This window comes from Ochotona princeps, chromosome 1 (assembly GCF_030435755.1).
Source record: "Ochotona princeps isolate mOchPri1 chromosome 1, mOchPri1.hap1, whole genome shotgun sequence".
In the NCBI taxonomy this organism is placed as follows: Eukaryota; Metazoa; Chordata; class Mammalia; order Lagomorpha; family Ochotonidae; genus Ochotona; species Ochotona princeps.
In genome coordinates, this window is record NC_080832.1 from 14,556,596 (window position 1) to 14,576,352 (window position 19,757).

A 19,757-nucleotide genomic window follows, 5' to 3' on the forward strand; every position below is an offset into this window, starting at 1 on the left:
GTAGTTCAGGCTTCTGGGTTGCACACAGGGCACCCCCTACTGGCCACATTCCGGGCATGACAGCATCAGGCTGAGCAAAGCTAGTCTTGCTCCAGATAGTCTTCCGTTGTTTTCCTTTGCTGGCTCTGACCTCATCGCAGCTGAAGCTCTTTCTAACCTCTTTTATAGGCATCTGAACAATCCTGGCTGTAAGGGATGTTCAGGGAAGCCAAGAATGAGTTGGGAGTTGGGGAATGACTCCATTGCAGGTGATGACACCACAGCCCTATCCACAACTCACTAACCTCCCTGGTTATCCATAGCCCAACAATGAAGAATACATTTCCCTAGAAAGGGAGGGGTGAGGGAGACAAAAGACAATTAAAGCTAAATAAAGAAAGCAATTGCTTATTTTGTTCTGGGACGTTTCTCTCTTCTAACATGGTTCCACAAACTGGAGTTCTCTAAAAGCAAAAGATGTGTTGTAGAGTTAGGTCATTGGTGTGCTGCAACCAAATTTTCAATACATGAAAAATGAGTTATGCCCTCCTATCAATATGTGTGCAGAAGAAATGAGACTCCAGCCGCTGAAGTTAACTGTGTGAAAAATAAAAGAATGTTTAGCAAAGTAGAGTCAAGACACTTGAAACGAAAACAAAGAGAAGCCATCATTGTTGTTGTAGTCTGGCTTTCGTCACCAATAGTTGATTTGGATGACTAACTCTAACACATTTGTATTTACATAATTTGGAAGACATAATTGCTAACACGTAGGACAATTCTGGAAGAAAAAGTAAGCTGCAGCTCCTTGAATGTTTTGATGAGGTTACCCATCAAGACATTTTTGTCATTGCCATTGAGGTCCTGGTGGCAGCCAGCTTAAGTGCACCATCTAGTGGCATCATTACAAATACCTCAAGTTTAAATTTGACACAGAAAGGTACTCTGAAATTTACATCAACTACAATAAAAGGAGTTTAAACCAATTAAGCAGAGAAAGCACATGTTACCCAAATACCCAATTACATACCACTGATCCCGTTATCAAAAACCATCCAGTCCATGTCAAATTAGCTGTGGGAGCTCCACACCAAGACACCAGAAGGTTGTGCAGACCCAGCTGCTGCCCTCCCACAAGTCTATCTACTGAGAGGAGCTACAGAGTTCTCTATGTATAGATTGCTGAGAGATGGAGTGTTGGTAGTAACTCGTAAACACACAAGGAGTTCCCAGGCTCAGAAACCATCCTGCACATAGTCTGGCGCTGATGTTCTTCCGCAGCAGTGAGTGCTGCTGATCCCCACTCACTATAGCTCTAAGGTTACAGCCCAGCCTCTCCAGACCCTGGCCCTCTTGACCTTGACCTAGAATCTTCCTGCTTTCTGATTAGTGTTCTGGAGGCCTTCACCACTCATCCAAGGTTGGTGAATTTCCAAGATCGCCAAGATCCCCAGCTCTGTACCAGTCTTCCCACAGCCACATGCATCCCCAACTGGGGAGCTGCATGTCAAACTCTGTGAAACAACAAAAAAAATCAGGAGAAACTTAAGGAAGAAAAATTAGAACACTGTCTTCAGGAAAGGATCCCTGGTGATTGAGCTCACAAGCTGCTTTGAAATAACAGAGCATTTCATGTAGAGCCACAGAACCATATGAATGTGCAAAATGAAAAAACACCTGTGTTAGCAGTCATGTGACAAATCTGAAAATGGACCACACTCCCAGTATTGCTCTCCATGAAGCTGTCTTCACATTGATACTTCTTCTATAACTAGTGGTTTCTATTCCTTTACCATGCCTGAAGCCATTGTGTCAATACTCAAATGTGTCGATATCCTTCTAAGCAGGTATTTCTGAAATATGTTTACTCTGCAGTGGGAAACAGCATGAGAGCATTATTGGCCTTTGTCACTGTGATTCTGTGACTTTTGCAACTATGTAACACATTCATTCAAATCACACTTGCACCCATCCTGCAGAATCCCAGCGGCTTTTTCAAATGATTCCCCATTACCGCTCTGCTCTTGGATAGTTGGTTTTGAAGCTTACAGGACTTTAAATTCACCTCTGTTAAATCTCACTTTCAGACTGGAGTCTATAATAATGGCTATTGGACAGTTTTGAGCCCCTCCCTCTCCCTCAGTTTCACGTCAATCAGAACAACAAAGGTTATTATTGATCTTTGATGGATTCCTTCTCTGAGCCTTACAGAAAGTATTCTCTTCAGGGCTGATCTATTTTTACGCAGCACCACCAGGCCTCAGTGATGGTTAGAATGTCTGTTCTCTGTCTCCGTTAGGTTGAAAGCTCCTTGGTAAGCACCAGTCGCTCAGTAAACATTTGCTACATTAGTTGGAGCCATCTCCTTTCCTAATGATGGCTTACAGCTTTGATCATAGGACCTCTTCTCAACAACCAGAAGCCCCACCTGCCCTGTTTCTTGGTAAAACTCCCTCTGGGTAAGCTGTATAAAGCCAAGGTCAAGAGGAAACACAGCTGTTTCTGCCCAGCCAATCGTTTGCTTCCTGATACAGTTGTCTTCCTCCTCCATGTTCTTCTAATGATAACTTACATGCTTTTCAGAATTGCCTCATTCCATCCTTATGACAAAGCTACAATTGTTATTCCCATTCTAGAGATGAGAAAACTGAGTCTTAGAGAATTGAGGTATTCAGGGTCACATGACCAATACCTAGCAGAACCAGAATCCAAATCCGTTCAGATCAAGAGCCAGGAAGCCTCTGTAAAGACCTCAGACCCCGTAGGAGCAAAGATGAACTGCCAGTTACCCTGGCCTGGTGACAGCACTCATTTCATTGTCACATCCCAGAGCTAGCAAATGATATCTTGGTTCAAAGTGACTCCTGAGACGGGGCTGGCCAGCATTGTCACACCAGGAATAAAGCCACTTCCCATAGTGCTGGCATCTATGGGCTGTAGTTTGAATCTCGGCTGCTCTATTTCTGATCCAGCTCCCTGCTACTGACCTAGTGAAAGCAGTGGAAGATGGCTTAAGTGTTTGGGCCTGCCACCCACATAACAGACCCAAGTAAGGCTCCTGGCTCCTAGCTTCAGCCATTGCAGCCATCTGGAGAGTGAACCAATGGATGGAAGAGTGCTCTCTCTTTCTCTCTCTCTGTAACTCTGACTGAGGGAGGACAGGGTGAGGGGTATCATTATGTTCTTAAACGTGTATATATGAAATACCTGAAATTTGTTCATTTTATAAAAAATTTATAGCAGTAATAATTCAATGACAGTAAATAAACACATAAATATAAACCAACATCAACAACGAAAAAGTCTTTTTAAAAAATATTTATTTAATTTTATTGTAAAGTCAGATATATAGAGAGGAGGAGAGACAGAGGAATATCTTCTGTCTGCTGAATTACTCCCTAAGTGGCCACAACGGCTGGAGCTGTGCCAATTTGAAGCCAGGAGTCAGGAGCTCTTCCAGATCTCCCATGCGGTGCAGGGTCCCAGGGCTTTGGGCCGTCCTTGACTGCTTTCCCAGGCCACAAGCAGGGAGCTGGATGGGAAATGGAGCTGCAGGGATTAGAACCAGTGCCTATAAAGGATCCAGGTGCATGCAAGGCAAGGACTTTAGACTACCAAGCCAGGTCCTCTTTGTTTTTTTGTTGTTGTTGTTGTTTGGTTTTTGTTTTAAGTGACCTCTGGAGACCTCAAGGGAAAAGGGGAATGAGTTGAGACCAAGAAGGGATTTGTAAAATTTTGCTTCTTTAGTTAAAAAAAAGGTTGCAAAACTACAAAACGTAGACAATCATGGCAAGGCTGGATTCTACACTTGCCTGCACTTTTCAAGTTACCAAAACAGTAGTTCCTAAAAGCCACACATGGCCATTTTACTACTCCTTCCCTGTGTGTTACAGCTAAAGGAAGGAGGTCAGCTTTGCCACTGGTCACCACTGCCCATCTGTACAGTAACAGTGCACTCTGCTTGTGGTTTGAGAGAGACCAGACCACTATGACATGCATCAATCATCTAACCTCATACAGAGGCAACCAATGGCAGGAAGTCAAATGGTTAGTGATGCTTATTTCTAACTTTGTAGAGTTACACACAAAAAGGAGAGAAAATGGCTCTCCCAGATGGCTGCAATGACCAGAGCTAGGCCAAGTCAATGCCCTGAGCATTGGCTTCCTCTGTATCTCCCACATAGGTGCAGGGTCCCAATCACTTGAGCCATCTGCTTTTCTGGGTGCATTAGCAGGGACCTGGATCACAAGTGGAGCAGGGCCTGGCCTGGCGGCCTAGCAGCTAAAGTCCTCGCCTTGAGTGTGTTGGAATCCAATATGGGTGCCGGTTCTAATCCCGGCAGCTCCACTTCCCATCCAGCTCCCTGCTTGTGGCCTGGGAAAGTGGTCGAGGACAACCCAAAGCCTTGGGACCCTGTACCCGCGTAGGAGACCTGGGGGAAGTTCCTGACTCCTGGCTTTGGATTGGCACAGCATTGATCATTGCAGTCGCTTGGGGAATGAGTCATTGGACAGAAGATCTTCCTCTCTGTCTCTCCTCCTCTCTGTATATCTGACTATCCAATAAAAATAAATAAATCTTAAAAGAAGAAGAAGAAGAAGTAGAGCAGCCAGAATTTGAACCAATGCTGATTTGGACTGGCCACATTGTTGGTGCTGTGCCACAACACCAGCCCCTAAAAATACTGTTCATACAAATTCCAAGTTTTTCATGGGAACAAATAATCATTGCCCTTTGTCTTCTAGTGTTTTAATATTCACCTAAAACTTTATGGGCTCTGACACAATGATAGCCTTAACCACAACGTCACTCTCCAGCACCCTGGAGAATTAGCTGCCCCTGGATGGCTATTAGTGCCTGCTGGCTGCCAGCTTTCTGCCTGATGCCTGCTGGGTAGGATGTCACTGTTACGTCTTTCTGAATGTGACTTAGTCTTGGTTTTGTTCCTTTTTCTTGCCTTCTAAGCTCCTATGCCACCATTACAGCTGCTGGGAAATGACATCTTTGTGCTCTTAGGCATCATTTGTAAAACAGAGTCAAAGTCCGAAGACCTTTGTGGTGGAGGATTGTTCTGGATCTTTGGGATGGGTTCTTGTCAAGTGCTTGAGACCCTCAAGGTGGGTTGGAGCTCATGAGCTGAGTATCTCTGCTATCCACACCCTCTTGGGTTGATGTGGACTCAGTATAACTCCCTCTTTCATCCTCAGAGAGCTGCCTCTGCTTGCCGCTGCATCATACCTACGTCATACCTAGGGGTTCAAAGTCCCATGAGCCATGGTGGAGAACTTACTTTTTTTTTCTTATTTTCATTCTTTATTAAATTGTGACAGCTTTCTGATTTTAAAATGATATGTTTATTTGAGAGTTATAGGGGAGGGGAGTCATAAAGAGAGGGAAAGAGAGACTTTTCGATCCTCTGGCTTACTGTCCAGATGACCATGATAGCAAGAGCTGGGCAAGGTTGAAACTAGGAGCCAGGAACTTCATCTGAGTCTTCCCCATCTGAGAACCCAAGCACTTGGGTCATCCTCCATTGCTTTTCCCAGGTCATTAGTAGGGAGCTGAATCAGAAGTGGAGTGGACCCTGAACCATCTTCCATGTGGGATGCCAATATTGCAGGCATCAGCTTCACCCACTGCACTACAATGCTAGCCCCTCCAATTATTTTAATTCAGGAATTTTTATTGGGAACAAATTTATTTAACAATATGTTTCAACTGGTCAAGTGATTTGAACTGCAACCTAGCGACTGATTTTTGAAAAAAGAATTATAATTGCAGGTCATGATGTTAGTCCCTATGAGAGACAGTGATCATCAGATATAACTGACTATATGAAAGAGAGAAGAAGCGCTGTCAAAATTTCTCCTTTCTAACTCTGGCTTTGAAAAAAACATAGAGCTGAAAAGTAGCAGACACACATCTGTCTACTTTTAAAAATTTTTTATTTATTTTTATTCCAAAGTCAGATATATAGAGAGGAGAAGAGATAAAGAGGAAGATCTTCAGTCTGATGGTTCACTCCCCAAGCGACTACAACGACCAGTGCTGTGCCGATCCAAAGCCAGGAGCCAGGAGCCAGGAGCTTCTTCTAGGTCTCCCATGTGGGTACAGGATCCCAAGGCTTTGGGCAGTCCTCACCTGCTTTCCCAGGCCACAAGCAGGGAGCTGGATGGTAAGTGGGGCTGCTGGGATTAGAACCGGCACCCGAATGGGATCCCAGCATGTTCAAGGCAAGGACTTTAGCTGCTAGGCCCCATCTTTTCACTTTTTTGAAACAGGATTTATTACAAGAAAAATTATTATATTTTAAGTATGACATATTTATTTCTTTTTACTGATTTGAGAGGCAGAGAATCAGAGAGAGAGAGATCTTGTTTTCACTGGTCATTCCACACTTGCCACAGCAGTCAGAACTGGGCCAGGACAAAGCTAATGGCCCAGAACTCCACTCGGGCCTCTCCCTTAGGTGACAGAGACAGGGATAATACCTGGTGCTTTCCGGGGTGTATATTTTCAGGTAGTTGAATGGGAAGTGTAGCCAAGATGAACTCATGAATGCATGTGCCCCAAGCCCTATCCTAAGCCATTATGCCAAATGTCCATCGCAGAAGAAGGTATTGGAAATCATTTCTATTTGTGGTAAGGCGTGGAGCTGTTTTAGTAACTCACTATAATTTATGATTTTGAAGCAAGTCATTTATCTCACTGTATATGACCTGTAGCTTCTTCTACAACTAAAATGCCATGTTATATTGAAACTGATGAAGACCTGTGTTTATAGGATGAAGGCCAAACATTGAAATATTTTTATAGCACATTTTCCATGATCAAGCTATTTTCAAGAAATCTTATGTCTAAACAACTTCATGTATCTTGAATTAAGTTCTATGTGAGCAGACTTACGAAGTTCATGAAAAATGTAATAAAAAAAACTATGCTATCTATCAAAATATGCATTATTTTAGGCCACTTCCAGGTACTTTTTGAAACACCCTAGTATGTTTATACCTAAGAATCCTGGAAGAAGAGAAATGCTGGCTAAAAACTGCCTTTCTTGTGGTCTTCAATGCCTTGTTTATTTTGTTTTTGTTTTTCTTTTCTTCTTTTTGAAATAAGCTTCATGGGACTGGTACTCAATTGTCTAATCCTCTGTCTTCAAACATCAGCATCCCACATGGGTTCTGGTTCTAGTCCCAGCTACTCCACTTCCCATCCAGCTCTCTGCTTGTGGCCTGGGAAACTGGCAGAGAAATACCCAAAGCTCGGGACCTTGAATCCTAGTGGAGACCCGGAGGAAGCTCCTGGCTCCTGGCTTCAGATGCACTCAGCTCTGATGAACCGGAAGATGGAAGATCTTTCTCCATATTTCTCTTCTTTCTGGAAATTTGACTTTCCAATAAAAATAAATCAATCTTTAAAAAATTTTTTTAAGAAAAGCTTCACCAGTGTCAGCTGTCTTAAAACTTCATACAAAGGAGACAGAGTCTTAAAAATAAATGAGAGAATTATGCATTTTAACAAATAGTTATATTGTGTGAAGTATGGTTTTGGCCAATAAAACAAGTGTTTGGATAGGAAGTAAAAAATTAAAGATACTGTCTATTAGCTCTGACTTTTCCTGCGCTGCATTCATTTCAGTGAGTAGGTATCTTGCCTCTTGCAAATTGTGCTTTCTTTCCAGATTCTCTTGCGCATTCCTCTTTTGCAGGGTTATTGCCAGAACTGCGCCTGGCTCCGGTCCAGTTTCTGCCCCTAAGCTAAGAAACCCAGAGCTTCACTTTCGACATGTGAAACAATCCTGCATGGATGAAAACTGGCTTAAGTTAAATCACTTCATTCCCTGAGTCCTTAATTAAGGGAATTATGGAAGCTAATTGTATTTAAACACCTACCTGAACACCAGAAGTCCACTAGCTTATCAGCACAGAGTCTGTGATAAGAGTTACACAAGGCCCCACATTAATTTGACAAACAGAATCCTGGAGGTTTGAGACAGTCCTTTTATCTTTCAATGGTTAGAATGTCCATCGAAGACCAAGAGCCCTTGTGGGATCACTAGCCCAATCTGAGTCTTTTGGAAATGAGTATCACAACTTTGACCAAGAAGGACCATGCAAGAACGAGTTGGGAGAGCTCCCATGAGAAACCAATGGGTGCCGGTGCAGGGTTTGGATAAGCATGGCCATGCTACCATTAAAATGGCGAGGCTGAGATCCCTTACAGATCTCTTTCAGGGCTGCTGAGCAGCCCCTGCATGAGCCGTGGCAGGGTCCTAATTCTGCAGCTTCATCATACCGACCTTGATTTGCCCTGGGCAGCCACCAAACCTGGCAATTGTTGAAATGCCACTTTGAGACAAAAGAGGGGCTTATTTTGTCTTTCCTACTTCCTACTTTTAGTTTAGCTGGAACCTGGTCAAATGACACTTGGCAGGATGCCAAAGTAGCACTTGACTTCCCGCTGGTAGAAACTGGGTGTGTTTGATGAAAAGATAAAACCTGACCGTATTTGATCTGCATGTCCAAACACTGCCACAGGAGGAGGGTTGCTGAAGCTTTCCACTTTGTGAAGCTTTGGTGGGAGGCAGTGAAGTACCACAATCCCATGAACGACCTTCCACACTGCTGGCCACGCCCTGTTCTCAGTTGGACCAGCTGGACTTAACAACAGCCCCCTGAGGTTGGGACAGCTGTTATCATTCCCCTCTTTCTACAAAGCATACTTGGGGTGAAGCTTCCTCCAGGCAGTCCCAGACCCCAGCTTGCTGTTTTTCCAGCCCTGGGGAGTGGAGTGGGATAGAAGCTAATGACTCATCATCCTGGGGTCCCTGCTTTGGTTTCCGATGATCCCCATCATCTGCACAATCAATTCTGGCTTTCATTTGTCTTCTGAATTGTGTTTACAAGGCTGGCTCTTGTCTGATAGGACCTGATGACCCTGTGTTTAGAGTCACAACCATGTGAGGACTTGCATCCCTTCCAAGTCCTTAGCTGAGCTTGGGCTCGGAAATAGCCATTCTGAGGCTGGTGTGATGGCTCAACTGGCTAATTCTTTGCACTGAAGCATCATGGTACCACATGGGTGCCAATACATGCGCCTGATGTTCCACTTATGATCCAGTTCCCTGATTATGGCCTGGGAAAGCACTGGAGGATGGCTCAGGGCTTTGAGATCCTATATGCACATAGGCAACTCAGAAGCAGCTCTGGGCTCCTGACTTTGGATTGATTTAGCTCTGGCCATTGAGGTAATTTAGAGAGCAAACCAGCAAATGGAAGATTCTCTCTGTGTCTCTCCTCTGTAAATCTGCCTTTCCAATTAAAATAAGTAATTTTTTTAAAAAAAGAAATAGCCTCTCCACTTATATTTCAGGGCAAATATTTGTAAACATCTAATGTCATGTCTAGTTGCCCAATGTTCCCAGCTTGTGACCACACATCCCATAATAAGCCCCACATGCCAAAGTGCGAAAAGGTTGCTCTTTGTTCAATCTCTTCCTGCTACCCCACCCTCCAGACACGGCCTCCCGCGCTCCCCGCAATTGCATGGGCAATGTTGTCGCTGGTTTACTTTGCGACTAAACCTGGGTTTATCTTCCCCAGAGCAGTTTCCCAGGAGAAGAGCAGAAAAGGTGACAACTCAGTCTCCCAGCCACCCAGAGCTATCATCACAACCGCAAGATTCATCCACCTGGCAGCTCTTTGCAGAAAGAGTCACAGTGCGATTGTGTGCCAGGTGCCCCGAGGGAAACAGGGCCCACTCAGACCTGCTGCTTCAGAGCTCAGAGTTGCATTGAGGGCTGGGCCAGAGGGAAAGGATGAGGAGTGGTCTTAGAGAGGACACCAGAATTCCCCAGCAGAGGCGGCCCAGGGCCTTCTTCCTTACTGTCAAGTCTGGGAGACTTCTCTGAACAAGGGACAGAATGTTTCTAAAGGCTAGGAAGATGTGGCTTGAGGAAGGACATGGAAAGGTGTGTGGATCTAAATAGGAAGGACTAGCAGGTGCATCAAGGGACAATTGAGATGGTCCCTGGCTTCTGAGGGGAGCAGACGTGAGTGGTTTTCAGGCTGAACTTTGTTGTTTTCCACATTCCCCTAGACACATTCATATGCTCTCTCTCTTTCTCTCTTTCTCTCTCTCTTTCCTTCTCTCACCTGACAGGGCTGGTCCTCAGTGAGAGAAGAACAAGGAGATTCTGTCACAGCCCTGTGCATGCATCTGCAGCTTCTCTCTGTCTCCACCCCATTCCCCACTGCCGCTCTCCCCTCTCCCCTTCCTGCAGTTACCCTTCCCCACCCCACTCTGGGAGTTTCTTTCCAATACTTTGGTGGCCCTGCTGTTTGCTTGCCTACAAAGAGATTTATACATTCCAAGCAGCATCCAAGACAATGTGGAATGAAAACCAAGTGCAAATTAACTAGGGGGAAAGGCCAGAGTCAGCAGAAGGCTGAAGGCCTCCCAGGAGCAAATTCCGAGCCTATGCCAACAGTTGAGCTGCTGCACTCTGGCTCTCCGCCTTGGGTCAAAGCAACCTCCAGGCGTTTCCTTCTCTGTCTCCTAGGGGTGTGCTTGCTTGGGGTTTGCACAGGGAACTGCATGAGAGGAGCGAATGTTTCACTTGCTACCCCACCCTGTCAGATTCTCACCAGCTAAAGAATCTTCTAAAACAGAAATTCCCATCTGTAAAGGGAAAAAGTGTCTGGGCCACACCAGCTTGACTCTGGGGAAGGACCCCTGGTCATCCCGAGTGAACTCATTTAACTTCTCTCTTCCTGGGGCAGAGCCCTGGGCACTGTAGCACAGGATATTGTTTTCATTATCACTGCTTCCTCATTGGGTATCATGGAGTCAGCCTGTGTTCAAGTCCCACTAGCACCTCCTCAGTCTCCATCTCTTCAGCCACTGAACCAATATTCAGGTGGCGGTCGTTAATTTATTTCTAGGGCAACAGGGGTGAGCTTGATTGATAAGAAAACATAAAATGTATCACTTGCCAAGGCCAGTGTCTTATCTCGCTGTTCCACTTCTGATACAACTCCCAGTTAACAGCCTAGAAAAGCAGTGGAAGAAAACCAACTCTTTTCATATGTTTATTTGCCATTTGGGTTTGTTCCTTTGTGAAGTGTCTGCCCATTTCCCGTGCCCATTTCTTGAGTGGGTTGTTTGTTTTGACATTTTGGTTGTTTTGTAGCTCTTTGTATATTCTGGATATTAGCCCTCTATCACCTATGTCGTGTGCGAAGATCTTCTCCCATTCTGTGGGTTGCCTTTTTACTTTGTTGATTGTTTCTCTAGCTGTACAGAAGCTTCTTAGTTTGATGAGGTCCCAATTGTTTATTTTGGTCTTGATTTCTACTGCATCTGGAGTCTTTTTTAGGAAGTGAGGGCCTACCCCTAAGTGTTCCAGTGTGTTTCCAACATTTTCTTCCAAAAGTTTGAAGGTTTCTGGATGTAGGTTTAGATCTGTTATCCATTTAGATCTGATCTTAGTGTATGGTGAGAGATGTGGATCTATTTTTTTGTTTCTGCAGGCTATCAACCAGTTGTCCCAGCAGCATTTATTGAACAGACCTTCCCATTTGCCTGGGTTGTCGTTTGTCTTTTTGTCAAAGATTATTTGGCTGTATCTGTGTGGGTTTCCTTCTGGCGTTTCTATTCTGCTCCATTGATCTTCCTCTCTATCTTTGTGCCAGTACCACGCTGCTTTGATAACCACTGCCCTATAGTATGTCCAGAGGTCCGGAACTGTGATTCCCCCTGCTAACTTCCTGTTCTTCAGGATAGTTCTAGCTATCCGTGGTTTTTTGTGCTTCCAGATGAACCTTTGGATCATTGTTTCCAGTTCCATGAAGAATATTTTGGGCAATTTGATTGGGATTGCGTTGAATGTATATATTGCTTTTGGCAGTATAGACATTTTAATGATATTGATTTTACCTATCCAGGAGCATGGGATATTACTCCATCTTTTGAGGTCTTGTTCAATTTGTTTTTTAAGTGGTTTGTAGTTTTCTTCAAATAAGTCTTCTACATTTTTGGTTAGATTTATTCCCAGATATTTCATACTTTTCTCTGTTATTTTGAATGGTATCTTGCTGGTTAAGTCTTTTTCCATCTTGGGGCTGTTCGCATACACTATGGCTGTTGATTTTTGTTCATTAATTTTGTACCCTGCCACTCTACCAAACTCTCGTACAAGTTCTAGCAGTCTCTGTATTGAGTCTCTTGGCTCTTCTACATAAAGAATCATATCATCTGCATATAGTGAGAGCTTGACTTCTTCGTTTCCCATGCTCAAGTTCCCTGGCAATAAGGGAAATCCAAATTAAAACATCAATGAGGTACCACCTAACGCCAGTAAGACTGGCCCACATGAATAAAAGCACCAAGGACACTTGTTGGCGAGGTTGCGGGGAAAAGGGAACCCTACTCCACTGCTGGTGGGGCTGCAGGCTGGTACAGCCTCTATGGAAATCAGTATGGAGAATATTCAAACAACTCAAATTCAACATACCGTATGATCCAGCAATAGCACTCCTAGGAATATATCCAGAACACTTGTTCTATGAGAAACCAACATGTACTCCTATGTTCATAGCAGCACAATCAGTAATTGCAAAAACATGGAAGCAGCCAAAATGCCCATCAAAAGAGGATTGGATAAGAAAGCTATGGTTCATCTACTCCATGGAATACTACTCAGCTATTAAAAAAAACAAAATGCAGTTCTTTGTGGCCAAATGGGCCAAACTGGAAACCATAATGCTAAGGGAAATGAGCCAATCCCAAAAGGTTAAATACCACATGTTTGCCTTAATTTAAGATGATATGATGTTATGTATAACATGTTATGTTTTGAATGTTATATGTTGTGTATAAACTAAAATTGAAGTATAGGTGAGGTGGTCACAGAAGGTGGCTGGGAACCCACATTTACTTTTAACATATTGGTTACTCATTACTATGTCAATTAATTCCATAATGATGTAAATTTTTGCTGATGGTATGTTGGAGCTTTCAATTGACTGGGATGATACTCTGCTGGCTCTGTCATCAGACCAGAGAGGGTATACCTAAGAAGCCGTTGAACTTGACGGGACAATAAGATGCTGGACTCTATGTTTGGTATACGCTTGCAATGGGGAAATCTCAACTGAACTTGAGCTGTGGTTATGCAATAAGGTGGAGGAATCCACCATGGTGGGAGGGTTTGGGGAGGGGTGGGGAGAACCCAAGTATCTATGTAACTGTGTCACATAATACAATGTAATTACTGAAGTTAAATAATAAATAATTAAAAAAAAAAAAAAAAAAAAGAAAGTACTAAGACATTCTTCAGAGAACAGAAATTTTAAAAATGTTTTATCAGAAGTGATTCATTAATAAAAACACTAACCTAAAAAAAAAAAAGAAAACCAACTCTTTAGGCCACCTTTGTGAGAGGCCTGGAAGAAGCTCCTGACTCTTGAGTGAGTAAATAAATAAATAAATAAATAAATAAAGTCCCTGACTACAAAAAAAAAAAAGAATTTATCATCTGTTAATGGGAAATATGCAATAGTGAGGTTTGAAATATTGTCATGGGTAGGGCCTTTGAAAAATCCTTTGGCAGTATGTAAGTACTAGAAAAGTCGAAAGATGCGTTTCCTTCATTATTCTATTCCGAGGAATACTTGTACATCCTAAAACAACTCTTAAACATTTATGCAAGAAGAATGACCATGAGAGAATTTAGATGTCAGCTCGTAAGACAATGATTAACGTGCAACTCATTCCTACAGTGGCGAAGAGTAGCAAAAACGAGTGAACAGAGCTGTGTAGTGTGGGTTGTCTCACAACCAAGGAAAGGGTCTTATGACCACAACTTAAAGAAGCAAGTTGCAGGGAAATATGTAGAATATAACACCTTCTTATGTAAAATATGCACAATCACACTCGCAACTATTGAATGGTAAAAGCTATTTCATTTTATGAAGTGCACAGGAATGAATGACACAAAACTAGGGTCAGCGCTCTCTCCTGTGAAATGAGGGAAGGGGATGGGGTTAGGTGGCGGAATGGATACCCAGGGAGTATCAAACGCATTGTGATAAATGTTTTGTAGCTCAACCTCAATGCTGTGGTTACACAGTTATTTATTATAATGTGCTTTTTTTGAAATGCTGCTTTCTGAGATTGCCACATTTTCTTAATAAATTCTTGGAAGAAAATAAAGCATCTAAAGTATTCAAGAGTGGTTGGGAGTTGGGGTTCAGGGGATTACTGTAGGTTGGGTGGCCAAGGAAAGTTTCTCAGAGAAGATTCCAGCCAAGATGTGAAAACGTGACTGACTTGAAGTAAACAGCACAGGGGACAAGGCCCATACAATAGAGAAAACAGATCAAATTGTCACAGCTTCCAAGGTAGTGTGCTTCAGGAGCGTGGATGCTCGTGAAAGATGCAAGACACCAGGCTCAGCACACAAGTTGCTACGCATGGCAGCAAGCAGCACTAGCTTTCTGTTCATTCAGGTTCTCCATGCTCCCTTGACAAGGGCAGTGTCAATAAGGATTGCTCGTGTCTTTAAGCCACACACAGGACTATGAATTGAGCACCAGGCAGAGGAGAAGAGGGACCTCAAAATTCTATTCAGAGTACACAGACTGAGACACCTGATGGAGAGTTAAAGGAGAGGCAGAGTAAGTAATGTGAGTTTGAAGTTGGGGGACTAGGTGAAGGCTAGAGGTGTAGGGAGGTACTTGCTGAAGAATCACCTGGAGCACCTATAAAAAATACTGATTTGGGGGCCCAGCGGCTTGGCCTAGCAGCTAAAGTCCTTGCCTTGAACACCCCAGGATCCCATATGGGCACCGGTTCTAATCCCGGCAGCTCCACTTCCCATCCAGCTCCCTGTTTGTGGCCTGGGAAAGCAGTCAAGGACAGCCCAAAGCCTTGGGACCCTGCACCCATGTGGGAGACCCGGAGGAGGTTCCTGGTTCCCGGCTTCGGATCGGCTCACTTGGGAAGTGAATCATTGGATGGAAGATCTTCCTCTCTGTCTCTCCTCCTCTCTGTATATCTGACTTTGTAATAAAAATAAATAAATCTTAAAAAAAAATACTGATTTGGACCTGGCACAGTGGTTCAACTGACCAAGCCTCCTCCTTCAAGCACCAGGATCCCATATGGGCACCAGTTCATGTCCCAGCTGTTCTACTTCCCATCCAGATCCTTGCTTGGGGCCTGGGAAAGCAGTAGAGGATGGATCAAAGCCTTAGGACCCTGCACCTGCTTAGGAGACATGGAGAAAGCTTCTGGCTCCTAGTTTTGTATTGGCTCAGCTCTGATCATTGTGGCCATTTGGGGAGTGAACCAGCAGATGGAAGATCCTTGTCTCTCCTTCTCTCTGGAAATCTGCCTTTGCAATAAAATAAATAAATCTTTTTTAAAAAGCACCAACTCCTAGTTCCTTGTCATATCTCACACTTTAAATGTTTTTGGATGGATAGATAGATAATATTCTACATACATTCAACGTTTGCCAATTGTTGATTGTGTGTCTGCTACGTTTCAAGCTCTTTGCCTGGTTGCAGTTGTGAAGTCCTGGCAGCCCTCTGTGGTCATGTGATCACCTTGTGGTCATGAAAAAACATCAAGGAGATTTTGGCACTGATTTCATTGACAGTCCTGCACCTGAATGTCTCCCTTCAGACTTCTCAGAAGAGGAGGCTCACCCCCACCCCAGTTATTTAAGGCCCCTTAGATGTGGTCTCTGTTTACTTTCTGCCATAAGTATCCTGACCTTACTATGGTTTGTGTTGGAAACCTGACTCCCAGTGCAGCAGTTGGGAATGGGACCTGATGGGAAGCTTTCTGGCCAGAAAGGCTCCGGGCTGGTGAATGGATCTAATGCCATGCTTGGAGAGGTAGAGGTGGTAACACCCTTCTCTGGCTCACTCTTGCCCATGTGTGGAAGGGTGAGGGTGGTGACATCTGTGACTCACTCTTGCCCATGCGATGTCTTCTGCCATGTTACAGTGCAGCACAAAGGCCCTCACCAGACACAGCCCCTCAGCTTCTAGAACCAAGAACCAAACTTCTGCTCTTTATAAATTACCCAGCATTCTGTTAGAGCAGCACAAAACAGATACAACATACCTGATACACACAGCATGCTATTCTATTATAAATCTATATGTTCAAATAAAATAAAACTAATCTTTTGGGGAGGAAGGGCTGTGAAGACTGTGTGGCTAACTCTATTTGAATAAGCTGAATTTCCCACAACTATCACGCTCTATTTGCAAGCTCCATTTATTTAATAAAGTTTCTGAAACATTTCAAACTCCTTGTATGAATTTACCACTTTTGGTTTTCTATTCATCATTTAAATAATTGAAATGGCACTTTCAAAACCAGTTGAGACAAAAGCTGTTTTATAAAATTTTCTACTAAATACAATAAATTAAATTTGCAAATGTAGTAATTTTATTCTAATAATGCCAATGAGCTAGGTCAATGTTTTTATGCCCCTCAATTTAAAATTACAAGCCTAAAATCAATTTCATGTTTTAAATTGGAATTGTAAGCTTTTAAGACATTGAAATCACTGGCATGAAAAACATGCATAAAATTGTTCTTAAGTTTAATGCTATGGTTTGGATATGGTTTGAGTGTTTCCCTCAAGAGACTGTGTTGAAACTCAATCTCCACCATAAGACCTTAAGTGGGTAGGAAGGTAACTCACCATGGTGTTTAGAGGGGCCCTGTGGAAGCTGGACTAGGTCATTGGGTGCAACCCCCTGACTGGGTCTTGGCAGCATCATAGGCGGTGGGAGGTGGGGGAAGGCTAGGAAGACACACACACACACGTATTCTCCATCTCTTATGTTATGATGCCCTGTGCTGCCTGGGACTCTGCCACCAATACATCCATCACCAGATGTAGGCCCTTGAACAAGCAGAGCTACGAGCTGAAAAAGCCTCTTTCCTTTATAAAGTTACCCAACCTCAAGTATTTCATCATAATAATACCAAATGCAGCACTACCCTTTAACATGAAGGTGTCAATATTACAGAATCATTTTCTAATCTCTGTATCTGATTCTTGATGTTCCTAGACTTTGAGGGTCATTTCCTTGAGAACTCAAAGCTGCTGCATCAGAAACATCAAACCACACTATGGCAGCGTTTCTGAGGAGCTGATTGGATTTGGAGTCAGAGGAGAAGGTTCTGGAACTCCAGTGCTGTGGACTGGATGATAGCAGGAAACTCGCATGTTCCCCCTTCAGAGAAACTTATCCCATGCACCTCTCAGTTCTTGTTATTTTTAATCAACAGAAGGAAGTTGGCAACTCCACCTGACTTAGCTAGTGTCCTCTATGATCTCATTGACTTCTGCATTTATTTGGCACCCAAAAGACATGGCTTGCATATCTTCCACTTGCTCACAAGGCATTTTAATACTGTTGAATTTAATCCTGAACATTTGACCCTGAGCCAGGACTCTCAAGTCGCAAGACCAAGACCATTCCCCTTCTGGACAACTTTTGAGGAATTTCCATCATGGGCTTATAGCATCTGACACTCTATCAGAACTGTTATATTGAACCTGGCAGGATCTCAGTTTCAGGTGATGTTCTGTTTCATTGTCCTGGACATCAGCTGTGGCCACCCAAATGGGGTGCTCCTCTGGGCTCTACCCTCAGATCCGTGGACCCAGAGTTGGAGGTGTGGGCCCCGGTCTCCCAAGGGTTAACTCCACAGCTTAGCTTGTTTCTAAGAGGTAACACAGTGGGAAATCTTGGCCTAATGCATTTAGCCCCTGGCTTGACTGCAAGTTCGCTCTTCCTTACTTGCCTTTTGTTAAGATGCCCTCAGGGGGGCTAAGGTGTTGCTTGAACACTGGGATAATACTGGGAGGGGCTAAGCAGACTATAAGATGCAGGAGGACCCCAAATAAAGTTGGCATTCTATGTACAAGAGTGACCCACTGCGTGTTGTCTTGTGTTGTCTTATGTGTTGTCTGTCTGTAACCCTAGCCCCTCCGCTCGGCTCGGGGTACGCGGCGACGCGGGCGTTGCCAACAGGAGGGACATTTGCTCGAGGCCTCTCATCACTTGTATTATCCTCATTCCCACTTGCTGTACTTTATAAAGGAACACAGATGGAAAAATCACAACCATGAGATTGGAATTCTGCTGATGGCAGTTTCCCTTCCAATCACAGATTCCCCTGAAAGAGGATTACCAACCAGCTGCGCTAGATACTGTATCAGTTTAGATCATCTTGAGAAATCACAATATTTACAGAAACCATCCCAGGAACAAGGAGGTCAAGTCCCTCAAAATGCAGTGCGGGATGCTGAGTCACCCTTCGGAGATCACCTGTGACGGTGCAGGCAGCAACGATTTGCTCAGAGCGTAAACTCCTGCCACATCAAGTCACTCAAATGTGAGAGTGGCTGCTGCCTCAGCTCCGTGGTTCTCAAAGTGTGGTGCTCAGCAGCGTCGGTGGCACCTACTAAGCTGTTACAAAGCTTGGCATCACTGTCTGACAGTCTACTTCAACACCTTCCAGGTGACCACAGCCCATCACTGTCCTATCCTGGTTAGCACAGCCCGCTTACTTAAAGCTTCCTCTTGGCAAACTGGAGCCTTCCAGTGAACCGATTGTTGAGACGCAAATGATTTCCAAGTTTCCTAATTAATGATTTTTCCTGGTGGTGATCAAAATCAATCCACTGTTCCCCACTTTGAAGCCTCAAAATTGTTATGGGCCAGGGCCCTGCATTTTACTTTGAACATTGTATCATGTGACTGCATTTAATGAACATGTGAATAAAAGTTCCTTAAGGCTTGGAGCAGCTGAAAGAAGGGATAAAATTTTCTTTACCTTGTGAGACCCTGCAGCTGGCTGGGAGCAGCCCTGCTCCCCACTGTGATGTAGCAGCAGGTTTGCCAGGTGCCCCTGGAAGACCTTGCATTCTGAGCAGCAGGAGACCCAAACTGGATTCTACCTTTCTATCCCAGGTGCTTTCCGCTGTTTGACTGCCTTGCCAGCAAGCTGAGTTACTGGTCCAAGAGCTCTCAAGTTCTCCTGTTTACCTGTCTTGAACATAACTTACTGAGGACATTCCAAGATAATCTCATTAGGTATGAAACCTGTTGCTTTCAATAAATCCCTAAACCTAGTGAGACTTAGGGGGAATTTTAAACAGCCTATTTATGTGATTGTATGAAATACTTACTTACAAATGAAATTCCCATTTGAACGGACTCTAAGTGTTCTGCAGCTCATTTAGTTTCATGTTTTTGCAAAAATGTCAAATATGTGGAAATGCTAGAGTAAGAATATAAAGAAAACTATGTATGTCCCGTGTAACAGTTTACTGTATCAGCTCTCTCTCTTTCTCTCCACACACAACCCTCCTTTTCTTTAAGGGCAATTGTAGATATGATGCTGCATCCCTGAATGCTTCAACACGTACTCCCCATACAACTGTAACGCCACCCAACACCAAGTTCACAGTCAAAGCTCCCAGTTATCTTCTGCATCTACTTGTCTTTTTCTTAGAGCCAAACTCCATTGAAGGCTTGCCCTTTGTGTTTCGCATCTCTTGTAACAGGTCTTGGCCATCTGACGTGCCTGCAGATGACCAGGGAGCTTGTTCCATGCATGTTCCAATCCCAGAGGTCTGGGTAGAGCCTGAGAGTCTGAACTTAACAAGCATCCACTGATAAAGGACCACATTTTGAGTAGCAAGATTGGGATGGGACCCCTTGCATTTTTCTTC